This window comes from Megalopta genalis, chromosome 5 (genome assembly GCF_051020955.1).
Source record: "Megalopta genalis isolate 19385.01 chromosome 5, iyMegGena1_principal, whole genome shotgun sequence".
Lineage (NCBI taxonomy): Eukaryota > Metazoa > Arthropoda > Insecta > Hymenoptera > Halictidae > Megalopta > Megalopta genalis.
Window position 1 is genome coordinate 30,824,759 of NC_135017.1, and position 7,078 is coordinate 30,831,836.

The 7,078-nt window shown below is 34.7% G+C and overlaps 1 long non-coding RNA gene across 1 annotated transcript; it reads right to left on the reverse strand.

Moving 5' to 3' along the window:
* Positions 1-896: 896 nt before the first annotated feature.
* LOC117223242 (uncharacterized) lies at positions 897-4,532 on the reverse strand. The gene is made up of 3 exons (XR_004490881.2): positions 4,370-4,532; positions 3,492-3,707; positions 897-1,077 (listed from the first exon to the last, which is right to left on the reverse strand). It is a non-coding gene; the product is annotated as an uncharacterized LOC117223242 (long non-coding RNA).
* Positions 4,533-7,078: the final 2,546 nt, after the last annotated feature.

The following is a 7,078-nucleotide window of genomic DNA, read 5'->3' on the forward strand; positions in this document are numbered from 1 at the left end:
TGTATTTAATCTGCATTTACGTTATTTATACAGCATGAGCGCAGCCGATCCCTCACCTTACTTCTTCTGGCCTCGGTCGAAGCATCGGGCAGCTTGAAGGTGCCATGCTGCCCGATTTTGTCGGTCTGCGCTCGAAATTTCAAATGTATCGGACTGTTCGACAATGTCGGACTGCCCGAGCGTTCGCCCGACTCGACTCGACTTGGACTCGATCACTTGGACGTCTGACACATAAAGCCTCATCTCTACTTGCTTGACTTTTGCCAATTGGGCATGCCGCGCGGCATTGATTGGCTTGGCTTTTGGTTTGAATCGATACTGAACGGCACGAAGGGCCAAACATCGGGGGTCCCGTACAAATAATCCTTTCATGTTGTCCCCATGCATATCTGGCAATCATACTCGTACAGAAGGACACTTTGACCAGGACGGTTCGACATCTTTTATGTATCATACAGCTTGGATACACCCCTTTGATTCAAAGCTTACGTTTCGTCGAAGCTCTACCGTTTGCGATTTTAATAAATTCTTATTCAGTTTAAAATTCGTTATGCAATTATTTTGTTTAATTTAGACTAACAGAATTTCTCCGATCCTTTCGAGTTACGAAAGTCTAGAATAACTTTTGAAGTGACAAACGGATGCAAATGAATTTTCGAGTGATTATAGTATAGTAAATAATTTTGATTGGCAGAAGATGTGTTATTTTACAACTTATTTTGCAATTAGTTTTAACAAATGTGGTTTTTTTATGGCTGGCTGTTGTGTCGTGGGACACGATCAACAGAAGAACACCTTCTGTGATCATAAATCTTGGTGCGACAGACTGTAACCTGCGTATTTGCAATGGATGATAAAAAACTATTAATCAGAATTTGCCAATGAAAAGACGACGGTACTGCTATGAAAGTGTATCTATATTATGAAATAAAACAATTCTAAACAATCATTGTTTTGATCTTTTTCACAGGCCTTTCTTCAACATCCACAACATTGTATACCCTGATTCTGGAGTACTACTGATAACTCGATAACCCGTCCTTGCCAGGCAGTTTATGACCTCAAATGATGATGAACCTGAAAAATTTTCATTTTAAAAATGCAAATAAGAAAAGAATTTTTTGATTAGTTAATGAAAGTATATGTCATTATACATACGTACAATGTTTGTTCCCTATAAGAATAGCTATGATTACGGCACAAATGCATCATGATTTATCACATAATAATCTTATATATAAATTGTAGCTTGCACGTATTGGACCAAAAAAGTCAATTTTTTTTATCTAAGAAAATATACATATTTGGACCTTAATTTCAATAAATATGTAAAAGAAATGCAAAAATTACTAAAAATTCAATAAAAATAGAGGATAAATAATTATAGTGAATATTGAATCGCATTGCAGATCGAATTTTGTACCCATCGTACTGTTTTTCAATTACCAGTTACTATTTTGAAGGGGAAGGAGGAGACGAAAAAAAAAACTGAAAAATATTTAATTTTACCTAAATTTGTAATAATATAATAATAATATTTATTAGCTGAAAAATATATAATAAACTAGAACTATTCAAAATTTTCTTTTGTATGGTAAATTTCAAAACAAGGTGCAGCACATAGCCCAACATTCCTTATTTCAACATTAGAAAACATACCTTTTATACACTAAAAATCCAATTTACTCTCTATAAAAATACACCATAAAACAAAAACGTTTTTATATGTTGACACTAATAATATTTGTAAAAAATAAAAAACAATTGTCTTTGAAGAAATTCACTTTGATAACGTCTACTTTACTTCACGACTTGCTCACGAATAATACACTAAATGTTCATAAGTGCCATCCTAAAAGTGCATATTTTATTCCTGAATAAGCAAAAAATAGAAAGAGATCGGAGATAACTGGAGAGTAATAAATAAATTAGTCATAACAAAACTCACAAAAGTGCCAACGCTAATTAGATACGCAATAATGGATATAGATAGATAGAAACAATTACCAGGTCAGAGATGCTTATAAGCGTCACCCTAAAAGGCCATATTTTATAATCCCAAATAAACAAACTTTACAGCTTACAATACAGAATTACACGATGAATATCAATAAATTGAATGTTTTCCTTGGTTTTTATTAAGTTATTTTTACTGCCCGGATATATTCGAATCTGAACATTTTAGCGACATAAGTTGCGACGCCGACCGTATATATACGGGTCTGCACATTTTGGCCGGTTTTGCACGCCCGTGTTAATACGTTTCTGCGCGTTAAGGGGTTAAGACGGTATAACTATTTTAAAACTGGTCTAAGTGACTTGAATATTTTTGTGAATGTCAGAGGGACTGCTTCATTGTACAATGATAAAAATACTATTCTTTATAATTTTGCTATTACAGTAAATTCTCCCATATGGTCCCTGTTAGAGGTCTGATCGCATTGTCCCTGTGGTATTCCTACGCCTATGCTAAGGTTCGTCGGAATGACTCCCGTCGTAGCGTCTCGCTCCCGGTGTTACTCCAATTAGCACGAAAAACTTCAAGCGTGTGCCGTAGTAACTATTCATGGCGCATTAGGGCGACGCTGATATCAATAGATTTCAAGATCAACTGTAGGCCTATTGCACTGTGTCGCACGACGAATTTGGTTAACTATTTGAACCGAATCGAGTTATTATTTTTATTAAATAATTTTGTATGTGATCCCGTATACTTGATGTTATGAACAATATAGTTGGATTCAACGAAAATGACAATTACATCGTGTACATATGCATAGGGAAAGTATTGGGTTGGCAACTAAGTAATTGCCGATTTCAGTTATAGATGTCTTTCACTCCCATTTTTATGATATCCGTAAATGTTATATTATAAAATTATTATTATTATTATTATTATGTTATTTTTTATTATCCGTGAATGTTAGCAACTGAACAAATTGAATGCAGCGGTCAAAGAAAAGCGACCAGAATTGGTCAATCGTAAAGGTGTCATTTTCCAGCAGGACAATGCTAGGCCGCACACGTCTTTGTCCACTCGGCAAAAATTGATGGATATTGGTTGGGAATTGATGTTACACCCACCATATAGCCCTGATCTCGCGCCATCGGATTGCCACTTATTTCGATCCCTGGACAACTCCCTTCGTGATGAAACTTTGAATGATGATGACGCTGTAAAATCTCACTTAACTCAGTTTTTGGCCGAAAAGGATCAGACTTTCTGCGAGCGTGGAATTTTCAAGTTGTCAGAGAGATGGCAAAAGGTCATCGAACAGAATGGAAAATACATTACAGATTAAACTTCATTCCAAGTAAAAAAAAAATTTTTATTTCATTGAACAAATCGGCAATTACTTAGTTGCCAACCCAATATTTGTAGAAGCTATTTCTCTTTCTACTCAAAGAATCTTTTGCTCGAAATTCATGGCTATCTTTCTTGAAAGTTTTTCTACTCAATCTGCATAATTAGTGAAATATTCTTGATTAACCTGAAATCTTGTAGTCACCGAAGGATGAACCGTGTTCCTCTCTGTTGTTTATCATTTTTATACACGATGTAGTCAAACTGGAAACATCGTTAGCATCCAAGCCAAAGACATCACACTCTTCAAAGTATTCTGGAATTAACAAACGACCTCGTACTAGAATGTAATTAACTGCCGCCATTGTTATTCGGAAAGGGTCGTTCAGATCGTAACTTTTTGCTGTTTAAAAAAAATTCTAAGATTAGTATACTGTTACACTATGTTTTAATACAGTGTTCACATATATTACTGTTTCCTTCTGAAAGGAATGTTCAATGTTACATAATTAGACTCCTGTTTTTATCAAAATTGGCACGCATAATTGACTCTGTGCTGCAACTCAGGACAGTGTTGAACGAGCCTATTCCGCTCCAAAATTAACGTTCGATAATTTCGAGAATAATTTGTCTGGAGAAAGTTTGCAAAAATTCATGTGAACACGTGAAACTATTCTTAGCGTCCGAAATAATCCAAAATAATTTTGGCCACTTATAATCCTTCATTGTAACCAATACGATTTTAATCGATGAAGTACTTGTTATGCCATGACTTTTCTAATTTTGATTATAACAGTTATGGTTCCCGATTTTTAGATATACTATAGGACTCAACGTTTCGAATAACTTTTTCTTGTACATATAACCGCTGAATCTTACAATTGCATAGTTGTAGAAATTATAATTGTGAAAAACTGTAACTATAGTAGTTTGTAAATAATTGATGCAATTTTTAGCTTGCCGAGTGACAGTTATCCACAGACAGTGGCAGATGTATTGGATTTTTCGTGGTGTTTCGAATATATGTAGAAATAATAATTGGAGATGTAAAAAGTTGTTACATACCGCTTGCGGTGTCCGTGAAGCGACTGATTATTACAGGTAATTGTGATTTTTGACTAGCTAGATATAGCTAGATTAGATGTAACTATAGATATAGCTAGAATTACGATGTCCCACGAGAGGGGACAGCGGAGTGCAAAGGGTTAAATATACGATACGAAAGTGTTCGTATCTCACTTTTACAACAGCAGTTTTGTTTTGTTTTCATTGTCGGTTTAACATTGAACATTAATTCCATAGCTTATGTTTTTTCGAAAAAAATCGCATGTTACTATGACTTCATTATTTTATACTAACTTAGTATTTCGTCGAATCACCTCGATACTTTATTACTTGCTTTAATTGATTCGATCGATAAAGACGAGATTATCCATTCCGGATGCTGTCATCCTGCCCCAAATAATCACTGAGCTTCCACCATGTTTTACAGTCGATTGTAAGTATTTTAATTGTAATTCTTTTTTTTTAGTTTTCTCCAAATAAATCAAAATTTTTTGCCCTCGGCATATTAAACCTATCGAAAGATATTACCGAAAACAGTTTTGTCAATTTTTGTCCAATATTTTTAGGGGTGGAACAATGGCGCAGGCGATAAAAACCGAACACTCGACGTTTTTTCCTTAAGTAACCTATTTTTCGTAAGTTATACGTGATTTTTTCCACTCAATAAGTATGTTACGTAATGCTGAACGGTTTTTCATTTAAAAAAGCGTTTATATAACTATGGACACGATATATTCAAGATAATATGAATTGTGGTGTGCGTGGTATATAGTGTCGGTCAAAAAGATACCACACTTTAAAATTAACGTAATTTTGATTTATTTAACACCACAATCCAGGTTTTGTTTCTACACAAATTTGCAAAATACCACCATGAACATACAAAAATGAAATAGAATTGAATTTTGCCAGTTTGAATAATTTTATTTGGAAGAGAAGGATTTTTATGGAAATACAGTAGGAGACTTAACTAGAAATTATGTACAGCAATAAATCAGCGTGGCTCCTCCTTTACGTTTATTACCAGTCATAGATTTCTAAAATAATGTTTTGCTCCGATTGCTCCCACTTATCTTGAATAAATATTTTTCATTCGCAGATTTTCACAAATTTCAACCAAAAACAGGTAATTTTTTTCCCATGTTGCAATCTAAGGTCGAAGTACTTAAAAGGATCACATCGAAGCTATTCTAAGGATTCGAGATAGCTGCCAAGAGTTTCTGCAGCAGCTATCTAAACACTTGTCGAGTGGATACAGTATAAAGCATTCAATGCTGGACAGGAATTATCTCCAATTTTACCTTCCATTACGAATTTAATATGACGAATTCACAATAAGTTATTAAAAATATGAAGAGATCAAGATCTGTTATTAAAGAACCGATCGCGTGTATTAGTCCATATGTGGATGAAGCATTAGAGATAAACAATTTTGAGTTAGAAGCCCGTCCTAATTAGAGGAATTGTTTAATTCTTACAATAGGGTTCAAATTAACATTGAGTGTGAGGACAAGATTTCTGATCATGATGTAGAGCGCGACAAGTTTGAAAAACAATGTTATGCAGCAGAAACTTTAATAAAGGCAAAGTTAAATTCTGCAAAAAATTCTAATTGCATAGTTGCTTCTATAAATGAATCAGGGGATTCCTCAATATTAGTAAAAGCAAAGTCGTAGAAACAAATTATCGTAAGAACAATATTACATTATTTTATCCGAGTGAATTTTACATTGTAATATACAAACTAATCAATTCTTAGCAACGCGTTATATGTATGTATTACTATGTATCAAAATGTATTGAATTACAAGTATAACACATTTTGGAATTATTTAAAAAAAGATTCGATAAGAATAAACCAGTTGAAGAATTAGTTGATACACTTCATTTTAACAGACACATTCACCAGCCAATGAACTAAATAATACGAAATGCAGGCAACAGAGTAATCAAAAATTTATGGAACTGGCGAGTGGAAAATTGTTGAGAAACATAAGACGGTGTTTAAAAAGTTATTACTACAAACAGTTTAAGTAAATGGAACAACCATTCCTATAAGAAAACAGACGATTTACTACAAATGAAAGTTGAGAGTTGGCAGCAATATGTACAGGGTGTCCCGAAAATGTCTCGCAATCCAGAAATGGGAGGTTCCTGAGGTCATTTGAAGCAACTTCTTCCTTTGCGAAAATTTTCTCCGAGGCTTCGTTTACGAGTTATTAACGAAAAACACTGACCAATTAGAGGCGAGCTCGGCTGGCGCGCGGCGGCCCAGCCAACGAGTGCACGAAGTCCAGTTCCGCTCAGTGGCTCGGCCGTCTCGCGCCAAATGATCTCGTCTCTGATTGGTCACTGTTTTTCGTTAATAACTCGTAAACGAAGCCGCGGATTGCATTATCGCTAAGGAAACAGTTGCTTCAAATGACCTCATGAATCCCCTACTTTCGGATTACGAGACATTTTTGGGACACCCTGTATATCATATCATACATATCACGGAGTGTACATAAAAATATGAACTTTCCTATTTTATTGTGCTAAACCCGTTATTTTGGTACCGTCTGTATAAAAATCGTATACCAATCATTTCTCTTGGTTTATGCATAAAAACATGTTTGTACATAGAAGGACATTCAAGGTATTAATCATTTTCGAAGACTATCTCCAATGATTCTTAGACATCAGTGTGTGCACCACAGCTTCCGCTGG